Source organism: Moschus berezovskii, chromosome X (assembly GCF_049115385.1).
Source record: "Moschus berezovskii isolate FMDL1 chromosome X, NW_MosBer_1.0, whole genome shotgun sequence".
NCBI classification, from domain to species: Eukaryota; Metazoa; Chordata; class Mammalia; order Artiodactyla; family Moschidae; genus Moschus; species Moschus berezovskii.
This window is the reverse complement of record NC_142488.1, coordinates 12,732,426-12,750,524: the sequence shown is the minus strand read 5'-3', so window position 1 is coordinate 12,750,524 and position 18,099 is coordinate 12,732,426. Positions and strand designations below refer to the sequence as shown.

The 18,099-nt window shown below is 42.8% G+C and overlaps 1 protein-coding gene across 17 annotated transcripts in view; it reads right to left on the bottom strand.

Moving 5' to 3' along the window:
• Window positions 1–16,612, bottom strand: part of RAB9A (RAB9A, member RAS oncogene family) — a 34,278-nt gene extending 17,666 nt beyond the window's left edge. For 5 of the 17 annotated variants that reach the window (XM_055438747.1, XM_055438744.1, XM_055438751.2 and 2 more), the window contains exon 1: window positions 1,763–1,946. The gene's annotated coding sequence lies outside the window, so the exon portion shown is untranslated. Of the gene's footprint in view, window positions 1–1,762; window positions 2,781–16,503 lie in introns of those variants that run through there. The other 12 variants (XM_055438745.2, XM_055438743.2, XM_055438749.2 and 9 more) reach the window with 6 other exon arrangements.
• Between the last annotated feature and the right edge of the window lie 1,487 nt (window positions 16,613–18,099).

Here is an 18,099-nt window from a genome sequence, read left to right as displayed (position 1 = left end):
AACCAACAGCACATTTGAAGGACTTACAGAAGCACTGACCGTGAGCTCTGGAGTTACATGGACTGACGTCAAGCGGGATTTCTCAATCCCAGTACAAGCAACATTCTGGGCTGGGCAACTCTCTGTGGGGAGCTGTCCTGTGCATTGTAGGATGTTGAGCAGCACCCCTGGTCTGTACTCAATAGATGCCTGCAGCACTCTCTCACACGTGTGAACCAAAAAGGCTGCCGAGGTTGTCAAGTGCCACCCCCCACTAGCACTCTAAATTCACAGGGGCCTACTCGGAATCCTGGCTCTTATCTTCAGTCCTGCAGAGAACCACAGTCTAGATGGAAGTGGCTGAGGAAGAAAGAAATGGAAAGAGGAGAGCTCAGACAAGAGTGAACAGCACTGAAGTATTTCCTTAGTCTCCAAGAACTCGGCTGGGAATCAAGGCCAAAAGTATTCCACTTAGTTTTCTTCGGTCTATTCTAACCTTACAAATGACAAACCAAAAATCTCTCCAACTCACAAAACTCTCCAAAGTAAATAAGTCAGCAAGCCAGCAGCCTTTTAGTATAAACTAGAGGAATTTACTATTAATACAACATCCACACAAAAAAACTGAAGACACCAGACGGCCACATCAGATGCAGAGTTTGAGACATGCAGTGAAGGTAACTTCAACCCAAGGTTCTAAAAGAGAAACGAAAATCAGTCTCCTTAAAGGTCCGTGGCAGAAGAGTACTGAGCTTCCTTCATGTCTGGAGTTTTGTTCCACTGAAAAGTTTCTGAGATTACAGGCAATTTAGGGATTTTCCACTACAATTATGATGGCAGAGAAAGACAAGCACGAAAAAGAATTTTTAATTAATTTCTAAAAAAGCAACCAAAATCTATTTTTATGAGGCCACCGAAATCCTACATAAAGAGCGCGTTCACGTGACGATTTGGAAACTACCCAAAGTCATTCCTCAAAAGAACCCCGGTCACGGGATGTATCATCATTTAAAAAAAAAACAACAACCCAAAACCCAACTGATACTCTTCGACTTAAAGTAATTAAATCGGCACTTAAAATTTTCATCTTGTCTCTTTAAAAAACGAAGTTGGAAGAGCGAAATGAACACGATTCGGAAACCTTGGCCAGAGTCTGCATCCGACAACGGCCCAAACCGCCTCCAGCCCCTAGGATTAGTTTCCCCCCTCGTCTCCAGAGTGGTACTAACACCTCAGCAAACGTTCATCTGGGAAGCAGGTCAGAAAATCAAATCGTGCGCGCCTGTGCTTTCTTCCTGTGAGTCACGTCAGAGTGGGCTGCTTTGGGGTGCCTGGGGGGATTTCTCCGTGTTTGTGTGTTTCCCTGTGGGTAGCATATGCCCTCTCCCCCCCGCCCCAGGGGTTTGTGTGGCTGTGTCCCTCTCCCTGGGTGTTTGGGTATGTGTGTCCCCAGCTGCTAATGTTTCTCTTTCCCCGAGTGTGTCTCCAGGACTTCTGGGTGTCTGTCTTGGGGCGCGTATCTCTCTCCCCGGGTGTGTAGGTGTGGGACCCCGTCTTTCCATCTGCGTCAGACACAGTAGGAGGCAAGGGGCTACAAGTCGTCCCTTCTCCCGGGGCTGGTTGGGAGGCGGAAAAGTGAACCGCACTGGCCGCGCGCGCCCCCCGCCCCAGTGCCCGAAGGCCAGGCCGCACTCGCCGTCGGCGGGCTCCGCTCAGACCCTGACGCCCGCGCAGCCGGCCCCAACCCCCGCCCGGCCCCGAGGGGAGTCGGCGCCCCGCTCACCTCACGGCCACACGGAATAAGTTCGGGAGCTCCGGACCGGTCCGTCTGGGGGCAGGGGAAAAAAAAGTGAAGAGGGTCGAGGAGCCAGCGGGCAGGAGACGTCAGCGGCACGGCGCGGGTCAGTCTGCGGTTGCCCCTGTCCTGCACTGAGGGAACAACATGGCGACGGGCCGGGGCGGGGCCTGGGGAAAGAGGGCGGGACCTAGCCGGCGGGGCGGGGCCCGGGGTGGCGGGAGCCCTGGGAAGGTGGGGCGGGGCCTGGTCGGCAGGAGCCCTGGGAAGTCCGGGCGGGGTCTGATTGGGGGCCTGGGGCGCGGGGCCTCGAGGTCGCCTCCGCTCTGCCCCCACCCACTCCTTGCCGATCCCCTCTAGCTGAATCATGGGTTTTCTTTGGGTGCGCTTTTTCTCTAGTCTTCTGGTTGCGTTCCCGGGAAAAGACAACACGGATACTAGTTACCTTTAAAAGCTGACGTAAAGTGGGAATAAAGAGACCGCAAAAGCACTGTCACACGATGCTGTGACAACGCGGCGAAATGAATATGCAAATAGACAAGTGAATAGATTGAAAAATGAAAACAGCTGTGATATTGTGAAATAACAGGATTTTTTTATTAATTTTTTTTAATTTCCTTGCTCTTGTTAAAGTTTTTACTGCCTCTCGCCTCTCTAAATATAAAGCAATAGTGGAAAAGGTATAAAGAATCAATGGGAAAAGGCAGTATTGAAACTCTTAATTCCTCACTTGAAATACGGAGTTAAGTGCAGGTCGATACTGGAGACCAGAGAGGGATTTTTAGTCCCTCTATAAATATATTTTGTAGGGCAGATTTAGTTTGTTTATTTTCTAAGAAAAGGATCTCACCTTTATTGTTTCCTGGGCCCACAATCATTAACCTCTGGCTCTTTAGGAAGTCATTTTTGGGTAATGAATCTAATGTAATTATTCAGTACTAGAACGGTTCCATTTGAGAGAGTTTGTCACAAGCATAATAGGCAATTTTAGAATCCTTGTGAAAGTGAGGCATATGACTGAATTCTAGTTTAAGCTTAAATGAATTTTTCTTTCATAGAAAAAAATCATATCCAAGCAGGGTATTTCCCCAAGCAAATATAAGTAAAGGTTTATAAGATACAAATCTACTATAATAGGGAGGATGAAGAGATTCATTATCTTATTTTAAAACACATAATTAAAACTACACAACAAAACATGTAAGAACTTATTCAAACGAACACCAAAATAGGTAGTGTTAGATCCAATGGACTAAATTGCAACAAGGAATCCACGGGTCACTGAAGAAATGCTATCTGAAAAATTCTAGATCTATGTCATAATCACAGACAAGGAGTGATGCAGTAAGGGTTTATCGTTGTAATCGCTAATACCAACCAGCTATTAACAGGTGCACTTATGAAATTATTGTATCTTGAGTTAAAGAAAACCTTGAGAAATCTAAGAATTTTCAAGAAAGGGTCCTAAGAAGGTCCTACAAGTGATTCTTAGGCTGTTTCAAAACGTGAGTGAGCCATATAAACATATCTGATTTTAGCCATAGTCAGCACCTGAAGAAAGAACATGGTGGTGGTGGTTTAGTCACTAAATTGCGTCCAACTCTTGCGACACCATGGACTGTAGCCTGCCAGGCTCCTCTGTCCATGGGATTCCCTAAGCAAGAGTACTGGAGTGGCTTGCCATTTCCTTCTCCAGGGGATCTTCCTGACCCAGGAATCAAACTGGTCTCCTGTATTGCAGGCAGATTCTTTACCAACTGATCTATGAGGGAAGCCCCAAAGAAAGAATATGGAAAGGTACTTTTTCTGAAATAACTCTTACTTGGATGCTAGCCAACTGACACTTAAACATACTTGTATATTCTGTTCTCTTCCACCATCCACTTCTTTACCTAGTAGATATGACAATGCGAGAGTAGGCTGAGTGGAAAGATTCTTCCCTGAAGGGCAAGTTTGGGGATTTTTCCTGTGGATGTATATATTTGGCAAGCTGACACAAGTTAGATAAATATGGTCTCTATTGCTCTTGCTTCATGAACTTGTTTATTAATGAAAAACATTGAAGAACTGACCTAGTTTGGCTCCCTTCATCTAATTAGGGTTTTTGCCTTTATATTCTGTAAACATCTACTGCATCACTCAAGGCAGAAAAAGAGGTCAAGGTTGCTGGGCATTAATCATGCCTTTCCTTAAGTAACACCTACTTATTACTATGAGTGCTGGGAGTTAATACTCCATTTAAAGCTAGAGTCTGAAAGAGATCACCTCTGGTATCTCTGATGAAAAGCTACAAGTAAATATTATAATATTTATTGTAATCAATAAATACATATATTATAATCAATAAGAAATATTGACATAATTAAATTGATTGTGGACTTCCCTGGAGGTCCAGTGGTTAAGACCCTGTGCTGCCACTGCAAGGGGTGTGTGGGCTGGATCCCTGGTCAGGGAATGAAGATCCCACATGCCTCATGGAGGAGCCAAAAAAATTTAATTGATTATACTTTTCACATATAAGGAAAAACACAGAACTCAATGGTAGGCAGTTTGACCATTAAAAGACAAATCTGAATAATCAGACCCTGGTGGCTCAGTGGTAAAGAATCTGCCTGCCAATACAGGAGATGCAAGAGACCCAGGTTCGATCCCTGGGTGGGGAAGATCCCCTGGAGAAAGAAATGACAACCCACTTCAGGATTCTTACCTGGGAAATCCCATGGGAAGAGGAGCCTGGCGGGCTACAGTCCATGGGGTCACAAAAGTGTTGGACACAACTTAGTGACTCAACAACAAAAATAATCAGAAATGTGGCCCCTCAAGTAATGAGACTAGAGGGTAGAAAGACACTGGAGGAATTCAGGGGTGTCCCCAGATACTCCCCCACATTTTTGCTTCTATCCTCCATCTGTGTTTATATTATATCATATGACCTTACCTTGCTGAATGAAATAGATTCAGTCTATTTCCTAACAGAGCTCAGAAGAGTGGAGGAGACATTCAGTAAGTAAGTACATGGATGTACAGTTATAAATTGGATGAAGGGCCTTGAAGGAAATAAATGAGGTGCAGCTGGTGGGAATACAGGGTGATGGGACCAGAGAAGGTGTGAGTGAGGAGGTGATTCAAACTGAGCCCCAAAGATGGCAGTGGGCAGGGCTGGTGCAAGTTGAGGGGACGGCAGTTCACCAAGAACCTAGCACACTGCTGCAGCCAATAAAATTATAAATAAAGACGCAAACTATTACAACATCTTCAGAATTGGTGGAAAAGCTGAAATTATACTTGTTTCTGTAGTCATAACTAGATCTAATGTGCTATCTTAAAAATAACAAGTAGGTGTTGAATAGGGCTGCTCTTTCTTTACCACACTGTAAACACAGCATAACCCAGGTAATTACAGAGGGCAGAATGAAGCAGGCATTAACCTTCAGGAATGAGGTGGGGAATTTGATCCCTTTGCTGATTTTCTGATGAATGTGAGTCACAAACTGAACTTCACCTTTAAGGGCAGCAGAAGGAAAATCCAAGGCATACCATGGTATGTAAAAATACATTTGTGTGTGTTTGTGTGGGTCTTTGTACATATCAGTATTTAAAAAAAGAAGAAGAAGAGTGGAAAGGAAGTAGGAAAATCAAAACAGTTGAATTGTTACGAGAGTAGAATTTTGGGTAATTTTTACTGAAATTTTGAATCCCACATTATAATATGCTTTTGAGCAATAGGTAGAAATAGGTGAAAATAGGTTGCAAAGAGTCGGACATGGCTCAGTGACTGAACAACAACAATAGGTGGAAATTTTTTGCTGAAGCAATATTAGGCAACCTTTAGGAATACTTGCTGTGACGTCAAATGTAATCTCTGCCTTAGGCTACACTGGTAAGAGCCAGACAAAAATCCAGTTATCCTAGCAACTCATTCCTTCAGATAGAAGTCCTTCCAAATCCATGGACACATCTAAAACTTTGAGCTGCTCCTAGAACTCAGGACAGTAACAGGAAAGTGTGGTCCTCCTACCTCCCAACTGCCATATGTCTGAGTACCCGATGCACATCAGCAGCTTTCTTGACCTTTTTGGTGTAAGAGCTGAGACCACTATCATGCTCACATAAGCAATTTCTTTCCTCTCATGTCATTGTCATCCACATAGGCATATCCTCTCAGGTCATCCACATGAACCCAAGCTGGTTCAGGTTGGCCATAGCTGTAGTTAGACTCAGCCAAAACTCAATCCCTGACTGCATTAAAGTGATAAATCCCTCAGCCTATCTGCCTGTTGGAGGACAGAGGGAACTCCCAGGAGTGGAAGATATTAACTAAAGCATTTATTTTTCATTTATGCACAATGCCCAGCACACAACAACAACAAAAAACTCGCCATGCCAGGAAGCAGCAAAGAGTGACTCATAATCAAGAGAAACCAAAACAACAGGGGCTTCCATAGTGGTCCAGTGGTTAAGAGTGTGCCCTGCAATGCAGGGGATGCTGGTTCGATCCCTGGTCCAGGAAGATCACACATGCCACATGGAGCAACTAAGCTCACACGCCACAACTACTGAAACCAGCAAGCCCTAGAGCCTGTGCTCCGCAACATGGGAAGCCACCGCAATGAGAAGCCCTCGCACCGCTACTAGAGAATAGCCTCTGCTCACCACAACTTGAGAAAGCCCGAGTGCAGCAACGAAGACCCAGCACAGCAAAAAATAATAAATAAAGTTAAAACAGCAGCAGTAACAATAAAATTGAGTATGTCATGACAATTTAAATGTATCTCAGGAATGTATGCTCAGGGAAGCCTGGCGTGCTGCAGTCCATGGGGCCACAAAGAGTCGGACACGACTGAGCGACTGAACTGAACTGAACAGGAATGCAAGGGTGGTTTAACATTAACAGTTTAAAAGAAGGAAAAAACAATCAATTCAATAGATGAAGAAAACAGTACATTCAATTAACAGCCATTTGTGATAATCTCAGCAAACCAGGAATAAAAGGCAAGTTTCTTAACCTCACAAAGAATATCTGTTGAAAACCTATACTGAATATCATTCATTCTTAATAGTTAAAATCTGTAAGTTCGCGCTTTAAAGCAGGAAAAAGGTAAGTATGTCTCTTTAATATTGCACTGGAGGTCCTAGCTCACAGTAGTAAAAGAAAGAACAAGTATAAAGACTGCAAAGGGAGAAACAAAACAGTATTAAACACAGATGATATGCTGACAAAATCCAAAGGAGACTATAGAAAATTTACCAAAGAGTTTAACAAGTTGTCTTACTGTAGACTGAAAGTTTGTATCCCCTCAAAATGCATATGTTGAAATCCTAGCCACCAATGTGATACTCTGGCCAATCACATACTCTCTTTGAAGGTCTGAGTCTCGGGCAAGCAACACAGAGATGCTGGAGCAGTTCAGAGTTCATTCTGGAATGGAAGTCATGGCCCCCGGTATCCAGTGACCACAGATAATGCCAGTAGTGATGATACCAGTGGCAGGATCTAGTACCTCACAAAGACAGCATCTTAATTAAGTCATTCACAATCTGGATTCCTGTTTTACTTGTGCATGTGTGTGCAACCCTATGGACTGTTGCCCACCAGGCTCCTCTGTCCATGGGATTCTCCAGGCAAGAGTACTGGAGTGGGTAGCCATTTCTTCCTCCAGGGGATCTTCCTGACCTAGGGATCAAACTTGCATCTCCTGTGTCTCCTGCATTGGCAGGAGGATTCTTTACCACTGCGCCACTTGGGAAGGACCCAGTGTCCAAACTCCATGCTCCATCCTTGCCTCTAAGAGCTATTCAGTATCTCCTTAAGAAATTCCTTTTCTAAGTTTATGTCTTTATTTTCAACTAGGAACTCTGAATGGTACAGAGTTAGACTGTATCTTATAGATTATCTAGTGCCAACTTACTTTGATTCATCATATAAATGCAGCTAAATGGAATTATACCTCTCTTGATATTTTTGGATCAGCCTTGCTTAGGCTTAGCCACGGCAGTGGTAGAAAAAGATGACCCCTCCCCAAATCTCCGTGGCTTACAAAAACGAAGATGTATTCCTCACCTTCACACCCATTATGGGTCAGCTGGGGCTCTGCCCCATGTCATCCTGCTGGACCCAAACTGATGAACCTGAGCTAGCGGAGCAGCCTCTGTCTGATATATTGCAGGTCTCAGTGGTTGAAAGAAAAAAGATCAAACTAATATCCCTGCTAGCTCTTAGAGCTCCCACCCAGAAGTGACATTCACCGTTTCCACCCATGTGCATCACCCACTGGGACGCACATTCCTTCTAAAGGGAGGGGCACTGAACATCTCATGGCAAATCTGATCTGAATGGTGTGGTGTTCTACAACTGGTTCACTGGGAGGGTCACCAAATATTTGAACAGTAACACAATCTAACAGAGCTCTTACCACTCAGAGCTTTGTTTTATTAATTTGATAAGTTTTACAGTGCATAACAGCAATGAAATAAATTTATTTTGAAGAAGTTCTTTTTCTGGAGGTTGGCTTTGAAACCTGAACAACAGTAACATTTGATCTAGTTTATTAAAGTTGGATGCGGGCTTCTAAAGTAAGAGATAGAATATGAAGAATACAAACACATAGGAACTCATACTGAAATTCCACTCTAAGTGAAAACCTATTTTACAAAGTCTCATTAAGCAGAGTTAGCCTCAGGGCTTTGAGAGAGATAAATGCAACTAAGATGTGCACAGGGAACTTGGTGGACAATTCAAGGGGGAAAAACAAGTCCACAAATAATATAAGGCAATGATAAAATAGAGATAGGATGAGAACAATTAGCTAAGTGTGAAATCCTCCAGCCTAGAGATATGATAAAAGTATATGAGGAAGGCACTACTTTACAACAAGCCATACAATTCAAATGCACAATAATTTTACACCACAGGGTATGTGTGTTTTAGACAGAGACATGCAGAGAACAGAAGATTGATTGAATATGTTGCTAAGAATTTCTAACTTTAGTCCTTACAACTGTTGTAGTGATGACATTTGATTAAACTCATCTTTGCCAACTAAATTAAGAAACTAGGGGGAAATATCCAAATTTCCTTTTTCTTAAAGAAAACAGAATTTATGACCTTTATCTTACAAATAAAAGGGGTTTTTTTGCTTTCAAAATGTCAAATTTGGCATGTGGTTAACCAAAAATAATTGCTGACACAAAAGTTTGAAGAAGTGTAATTGTGACAGATGTAAATATTAAATTATTTACGTAAATTCAGTTAAAGCTGCACTTTAAATAAAGGTCAGTAGAGTTCTTTTGCTTAGTAAAAGATGGCTTACTTCTTGAGTTTTCAAAAAACCACTCATGTGAAAGAAGCCAGACACAATAGACCACATATTGCATGATTCCATTTATAGGAAATGCCCAGCACAGGCAAGTTCATGGAGACAGAAGATAGATGAATAGTTGCCAGGGGCTGGGGGGACGGGGGAATGAGGAGGGACTGCTAACGGGGTTTCTCTTTGGGGATGAAAATGTTCTGAAATTGGGTAATGGTGATGGGTATACAACTTTGTAAATACACTAAAAACCACTGAATTGGAACAAAAAACAAATGCACAAAAGCTTAAAAAAACTCTTAAGTTGCAAATAGGGTATATAAAAGACCCACTTTTAGAATTACTGATCTATAGTCAAGTACAGTCTGTAATGCATAAATAATTAGGTCAAAACAACAAGAAAATCACCAAGCAGCTCTTTTAATTCTATTCCTTATCAAATATTTGTAGGGTCTTCTGACAAGTAAAACAGTGAACAAGTAGAATTTTAATTTTGATTTCCTTTTCCTTATTTATTTCTGGTGACAATGCTATTGAACATGAAAATAGAAAATGCAAAATGCAAAAGAAAGGTAAAGTTATAAGACAACTGGACAACTGTCTGTACACTAGTTTGAGCATGTGGCATAATATTTGAAGGTGTATCTGATGCCCACTCAAAGACACTACATGGGGAAGAAAAGCTTAAAAATATTACGGAAAAAAAAATGTATGTTCTCTCTTTTCCAGTTCTCCATTCTCTCCACTCTGAAACTGTTTAATTAACTGTTGTAAATTCTTCTAAACTTGCTTTTAATCCTTCATATAGATGTATGTATGTATCAATAGGTCACATTCCTGGCTCTTCTGGTTTTCTTAAGTACAGAACTTCCACAAATATTTACTGAAGGTTTTCTATGGGCCAGGAACTGTCCTAGGGGCTGTGAACCAAAAAGGCAAACATCCCTGATGCCATGGAGTTCACAATTTAGTTGGGGGAGGGAGGAAGCAGACAATAAACTATATAAGTAAGGCATTGAATTTAAGTAGCAAATAAGCTCCATAAAAAAAAAAAAACCCACAGGGTGCTAGGAAATGTAATAAACAGCCATAAAAGCTTCACTGCCCAAGATGACATTTGAGGTATGGCTTGAAAAAGGTAAGTTAAGTTGTTAGGAATCTGTAGCAAAAGCATTCCAGGCAGAAGCAACAGCCCATGCAAAGGTCCTGGGGTAGGCATGTGCCTGGCACAGTCAAAGACTAGCATGAGGCCAGCATGACTGAGTGTAGGACATAGGGAGAAGGGAAGTGGTAGTGAGTTGGGAAAGGCAGGAGAAAGTCGAGGAAAAGTAGTAGAGGGGCCAGACAGGTAAAGCTTTAAAGAAAGACCACTGTAAAAACTTCGCTCTTCTCACAGAGACAGAAATTTACAGAGAGTTTTGAATAGAGGGGTGACATGATTTGATGTGCATATCTCCTAGAAGCCCTCTGGCTATTGTGTTGGAAATACACCCAAGGGACAAGAATGGAAGTCAGGCAACCACTTAGCAAGGTGTTGTGGTCACCCAGGTGGGGGATGATGCTGGCTGAGATACAGGATGGTGGCAGAGACCATGATGCAGTCAGAGTCTGGATACTTTTACCAGCTTTACTGAAGTACAATTTACATACAATAAAAGTCACTATTTTAAGCATACAGTTGAATGACTGTTAGACTTTGTATAGCCATCACAATCCAATTGCAGAGCGGCTCCATTACCCTGGTTGGATCCCTCGTGCACAAAGGCAGTCACTTTCCAGTCCTACTCCCAACCCTAGGCTCATCTACTTTCTGTCTCTGGGTTTGCCTATTCTGGACATTTCCTATAAAGGGACCCAAAGGAAATGTGATCTTTTGTGACTGGCTTCTTTCACTTAGCTAATGTTTCCACAGTGGTGGTGGTGGTTTAGTTGCTAAGTCGTGTTCGACTCTTGCAACCCCATGCACTGTAGCCCTCCAGGCTCCTCTGTCCATAGGATTCTCCAGGCAAGAATACTGGAGTGGGTAGCCATTTCCTTCTCCAGGGGATCTTCCCAACCCAGGGATGGAACCCAGGTCTCCTGCAATGAGGCAGATTCTTTACCGACTGAGCTACCAGGGAAGCATTGCTAATGCACATATCACTACTTTAGTCCTGTATGTTACTGAACAGAATTTCTTTGACTGAAAAGACCTTATTTTGTTTATCCATTCACCAACTGATGGACATTTGGAATGCTTCTACTTTTTTGACTATTATGAATTATACTGCTATGAACATGACATACAAGTCTTTGTGTGTATGTCTGTTTTCATTTCTTTTGGATATGTACCAAGGGGAGGAAGTGTTGGGATTTTTTATGTAACTTCTTTTGTTCAATATTTATTTTTATTTATTTGGCTGTGCCAGGTCTTTGCTGTGGCATGCAAACTCTTAGTTGCGGCATGTGGGATCTAGTTCCCTGACCAGGGATATAATTCAAGCCCCCTGCATTGGGAGCGCAGAGTCTCAGCCACTGGACCATAAGGGAAGTAGCTGCGTAACTTGTTAACAAATGACCGAACTATTTTCCAAAGTGACTGCACCATTTTACATTCCTACCAGCACTGTACGAGGGTTCCAATTTCTCCATGTTTTCTCCAACACTTGTTATTTTCCAAGTTTTTGATTATAGCCACCCTAGTGGGTATGAAGTGGTATCTCGTGCGTGTTTTGATTTGCATTTCCCTAAAGACTATGCGAAGAGTTGACTCATTGGAAAAGACTCTGATGCTGGGAGGGATTGGGGGCAGGAGGAGAAGGGGACAACAGAGAATGAGATAGCTGGATTGCATCACCAACTCGATGGACATGAGTTTGAGTGAACTCCGGGAGTTGGTGATGGACAGGGAGGCCTGGCGTGCTGTGATTCATGGGGTCGCAAAGAGTTGGACACGACTGAGTGACTGAACTGAACTGAACTGAAAGACTAAGGATTTGGGGCGTCATTTCATATGCTCATTGGCCATCCCTGTATCTAATTTCATCTTCTTTGGTGAAGTGTCTGTTCAAATCTTTTGCCCATTTTTAAGTCGGGCTTCTGGATATATATTTGGAATAGAGCCAATGGGATTTGTTGATTACGTGGAAGTTTGATGTGAGAGAAATAGAGGTATCAATCATGTATTCAAGGTTTTTTAGCTCAAGTGATGTGAAAGTGGGTGGAGAAGGAAATGGCAACCCATTCCAGTATTCTTGCCTAGATAATTCCGTGGACAGAGGAGCCTGGTGGGCTGCTGTCCATGGGGTTGGACAGAGTCGGACATGACTGAAGTGACTTAGCATGCATCCATGCATTGGGGAAGGAAATGGCAACCCACTCCAGTATTCTTGCCTGGAGAATCTCAGGGACAGAGGAGCCTGGTGGGCTGCTGTCTATGGGGTCGCACAGAGTCGCACACGACTGAAGTGACTTAGCAGCAGCAGCATGCAAGTGCGGAGTTGCCATTAAGTAGACAACTTGAGAGAGTCTTGATTTTAAACATGTTAAGGGTGAGATGCTTATTAGACATCCAAGTAGACTTTTCAAGTAGGCTGTTAGACTTCTGGGTCTGGAATGCAGACGAGAGATGCAAGCCTGAAGATAAGGAAGGGAAGTCATCAGCATAAATGGTACAGAAAGCCATGGAACTAGATAAATCAACAAAGGAATATGTGCAGATATCCAAGGTGTCCAAGGACTGAATTCTAAACCTTCCAAAATTAATAAGTTGGGAAAATAACAAGGAAGCAGCAAATAATATTGAAACAGGGTGGCCAGTAAGAGGGAAAGCCAAAGAAAGCACAGCCTACTGCAAGCCACCTGGAAAAGGTGTCCTCAAGATGGAAGCTAGTGTGTCAACTGCTGCTGTTAGGGTTCCGGGCTGAGACTTATCCCTTCAGTTTAGCAACATGGAGGGTGCAGGCGGCTGGTAACCAAGATAGGTGGGGAGAGCACAGTGCTGGTTAGGAACTCAGGCATTTCATCCAAAAGTATATGTAGGAAGGCAGAGTTCATAGGCCCAGTTCCTGTGGACGACGAGTCAGCATTTCACAAGAGGTAACATAGATAGGAATCAGTCAGAGTTTTGTAGAAAGACAGATTTGGATTCATTAGGCCCCGGATGGGGCCCCCATTTCTGAACTGGATCCCAGGTGATGCTGGCACTGCCTACCCCTGGGGCCACGCTGTGAGGAGCAGGAGTGTGAGGTGAACTTTATCTGCAGCTTCTTTTCTAAGTGCAGATCTAACCACAGACATCAATGTCAGCCCACTCTGGGTTGATTCTGTCTGATTTTCTGTGTTCCAGGGGCTTGATGTCATCGATGGCGTAGCTCAAATGTGTGGCTTGAGAAATGGGGAAGAAACGGAAGGGGCAGTGATCGGGGAGGGAAGCTTTAGCCCTGTTTGTTATGTGGCTGAAAGAGGGAGGGGCCGTCTATGCAGAAATACAGAGGCCAGGGCCCAGCACTCGGCCTGCAGACAGGCCAAGGTTGCCTGCTGGGAGGTTCCTTGTTATCTGTCAGTGAGCTGGTGGGATGTCTCCCAGAAGGCCCCTTTGAGGAAGACTGCCAGTATTTCTCCATATGTGTAATTGGGATCCTAAAGGTTCAGAATGACTCACTGAGATAAATATCCGAAAGAGATTCTGTCTTTGCTTTCCTTCCTCACTCCACCCTCATTTGACTTTTTAAAATAATACTTTTATTGAGGTATAATTCACAGACCATAGAATTCTCCCATTCAAAGGGGATAATTCACGGGACATCCCTAGTGGTCCAGTGGTTAAGACTCTGCGCTTCCAACTCAAGGGATGGAGGTTCAATCACTGGTCAGGGAACTAAGATCATACAAGCCACATGGCATGACCAAAAAACAAACATAAATGAAATAAAGGGTACAATCCAATCAGTTCAGTTCAGTCGCTCAGTCGTGTCCAACTCTTTGCGACCCCATGAATCACAGCACGCCAGGTCTCCCTGTCCATCACCAACTCCCGGAGTTCACTCAAACTCATGTCCATCGAGTCGGTGATGCCATCCAGCCATCTCATTCTCTGTCGTCCCCGTCTCCTCCCGCCCCCAATCCTTCCCAGCATCAGAGTCTTTTCCAGTGAGTCAACTCTTCGCATGAGGTGGCCAAAGTATTGGAGTTTCAGCTTCAGCATCAGTCCTTCCAATGAACACCCAGGATTGATCTCCTTTAGAATGGACTGGTTGGATCTCCTTGCAGTCCAAGGGACTCTCAAGAGTCTTCTCCAGCACCACAGTTCAAAAGCATCAATTCTTCGGTGCTCAGCTTTCTTCACAGTCCAACTCTCACATCCATACATGACCACTGGAAAAACCATAGCCTTGACTAGACAGACCTTGGTTGGCAAAGTAATGCCTCTGCTTTTTAATATGCTATCTAGGTTGGTCATAACTTTCCTTCCAAGGAGTAAGCGTCTTTTAATTTCATGGCTGCAATCAGCATCTGCAGTGATTTTGGAGCCCCCAAAAATAAAGTCCGACACTGTTTCCACTGTTTCCCCATCTATTTCCCATGAAGTGATGGGACCAGATGCCATGATCTTTGTTTTCTGAATGTTGAGCTTCAAGCCAACCTTTTCACTCTCCTCTTTCACTTTCATCAAGAGGCTTTTGAGTTCCTCTCCACTTTCTGCCATAAGGGTGGTGTCATCTGCATATCTGAGATTATTGATATTTCTCCCAGCAATCTTGATTCCAGCTTGTGCTTCTTCCAGCCCAGCGTTCCTCATGATGTACTCTGCATATAAGTTAAATAAGCAGGGTGACAATATACAACCTTGACGTACACCTTTTCCTATTTGGAACCAATGGTGTTCAGCATATTGGCGGAGTTGGGAAACCATCACCACAATCAATTTTTGAACATATTCGTCACCCCTCCAAAGAAACCCCCAAGTCCTTGAGTCACTGGCTCGTGTAAAAATGATATCAAAATCCACTATGATGTTTGGAAACTTTCTGCTCAGTCATTTGTGAGATTTCACAAAGCTTGGCACGGGGGAGGTTAAAAGTCCATCTGCTGCATGAAAACACTCTGCAGAGATGGAAGTCCTCAGTCTAAGAAGACACTAAAGACCAGGTCACATGGCCTGGTGGACTCAGAGATGCCAACACATGATCCACTAGGAGCTCTTTCCTGTTGGACTTAGGTGAATGTCACTTAGGCTGACTCACACCATCCCAGGAACCCTTAGAAATGTCTGAAGTTTTTGTTTCCACCCACAAAGGTTAAAGTAGCCAATTATGATCCTATTTTGATTATTTAAAAGCAACTGCTGGGAGCTCTCTCTGTTTATATACTGAATATATTCCAAAAAATATGAAGTTTCAAAAATATGAAACAGACCCTGTTTTTATTTGCTTATTAATTAGAGGTATAACTTTTCCATGGCTGTTTTAGATTTTTTTTTAAATGCACGTCATCATATGAAAAAGATTAATGACTACTTAGAACCTACTGCTATTTGTACCTTGTTTGCATTTTAAAAGAAAGCAAGACTATGTAAGACAAATGTATTTTAATTCTATTTATTTTCAATGTCTAGCATGCACATCTGTAATAATTTAACAAAGGATGTAAAATAGCTTGCCTCTCTTGTCATAACTGATTATCTGTGTCATATATTAATAGTTTCCCTAGGTCATAAAGAAAGAGTATGAAAATGTAAAGGCCACTATATTTTATAGGAAATGGTATTTGCAACTGCATTTATATAGTCTTCAAACTCATAAAAGACATGTCCCTTTAAAGTGTTAGTCACTAAGTTCAGTTCAGTTCAGTCGCTCAGTCGTGTCCGACTCTTCATGTACAACTGTTTGCAACCCCATGGACTGTAGCCCACTATGCTCCTCTGTCCCTGGGATTTTCCAGGCAAGAATACTGGAGTGAGTTGTCATTCCCTTCTCCAGGGGATCTTCCCAACCGAGGGATCAAACCCAGATCTCCCACGTTGCTGGCAGATTCTCCATTGTCTGAGCCACCTAAAACTACATGTTTTTGTATGTTATTACTAAAATGTAAGTATTTTATACATAACTAATGAGAACCTACTATTTAGCACAGGGAACTCTACTCACAGCTCTGTGGTGACCTAAATGGGAAGGAAACCCAAAAAAAGAGGGTTGCTCAGTTGCTCAGTTGTGTCCAACTCTTTGTGACCCCATGGACTGCAGCATTCGAGGCTTCCCTGTCCTTCACCATCACCCGGAGCTTGCTCAAACTCATATCCATTGAGTCAGTGATGCCAAATATGTACACGTATAACTGATTGACTCTGCTGTACAGCAGAAACTAACACAACATTATAAAGCAATGATACTTCAATAAAAATTCATTTTGAAAAGTTTAAATATTTTACAAATCACTTACTTTTCAGAAAATCAGATTAAGGCACCTGGGTGTCACAAGATGGTTCAAGAAGGTTCCCCTGTGTCAGGAACACCAGCAACCACTGCCAAGCATTCCTGGGTGATCACTCCACAGAGGGACTCGCAGCTGAGGTGATGGCTGCAAACTACACACTCCTGTCATTGGGAAAACAAACCACAATTGAAAAACAGCTGTACCTTGCATGCCTGGATGTTTTTGGAAGCAAACTGATATGCAAAAATAAAATTTAAAAAAACCCACCTGTTTTTTATGAATAGTCCTGGCTTTGTCTCTGTGTACCCTGGGCAAGTAATTTAACGTCTCTCAGCCTCAGTTTTCCCATCTCTAAGTTGCTGGCTGGCTAGTTGTGAGGCTTAAATGAGTTGCTATATATAAGGTGTCAGGATCTAGCAGGGCCAGTAATAGAACATCATCCTTGCTTCCTCTGCCTGGCTTACTTCCTCTCAGGATTCACCCTAGGGGTCACAGCCTCCTAAAGCCTTCCCTGACTCGCTGGGTCCCCTGCACCTGTGCCTCTCTTACAGTTCTTGAAATAGAAAATGACTGTGGCCTCACCACCTGCACGGTGTTGATCCTGAGGCCTAGGATGGCGTCTAGCTCATCTCTTCGCTCCCAACACCTGGCAGAGTATAAAGCAATGTGCAATCATCACTTTATAGCATTTCTAGTAAGCTTAGTAAAATCTCTGGAAACCTAATTTTAAACAATAATGTAAATTAGACTATGTGAAGTTATCATACTGTAAATGGGACTATATGACGTTTTTCATCAGTGGGACAATAGGAAGTTTTCAATAATGGAAATGGGACTATATGAAGTTGTCAGATTGTGGGTTCTTCTGAAAGCAAGAAGGCACCTTTTACAATCAAGGTATTTACAGTAAATAACTCTGAGGATGAAAAAATATTTTAGGAAAATATTTACCATTTTCTGGGAAGTTATAAATAACAAAGCAAATCTGACCTAAAAGATGAAGGCCCAGTCCTTTTAAAGGCAGTGGAGCTCTGCTGACTGCAGGCTTCCTGACTGGTGTTTAGAAATGGTAATCTGGAATGAAAGGAACGTCTCATCACAGGAAGTGCTCAGCAAAGAGACAGAGCTGCAATTGTATCCAATTTTTAATTTAAAAAAAAAAGCAGCATGGACAAAAGGAGAGCGATGTGTGAAATCCCATGAAGACACCCTACTACAGTCAAGTATAACACTGATATTTATGTCCTGTGTGGGTATTCCCCGTAACCAGGGCAAGCAGGAGCCAAGCTATACTTGTGCCGAATTTCTGTGCTGTTTGTTATTTTTTTTTATTATAGGTCATGGGTTGGGAATTCAAGGTTGTGGTATTTTATGAAACATCCATTTCCAAAACTGCCAATGTAGGAAAGGAAAAAATCGTTTTTTCTCCTAACCATCTAGTTCTTGGCTGGAGCTCTGAAACAAAAGAGAGATTAATAAAAAGAAAGTACACATGGTTGGGAAAACTGGACAGACACATGTAAACGAATGAAAATAGAACACCCCCTAACACCATACACAAAAATAAATTCAAAATGGATTAAAGACCTAAATGTAAGGCTG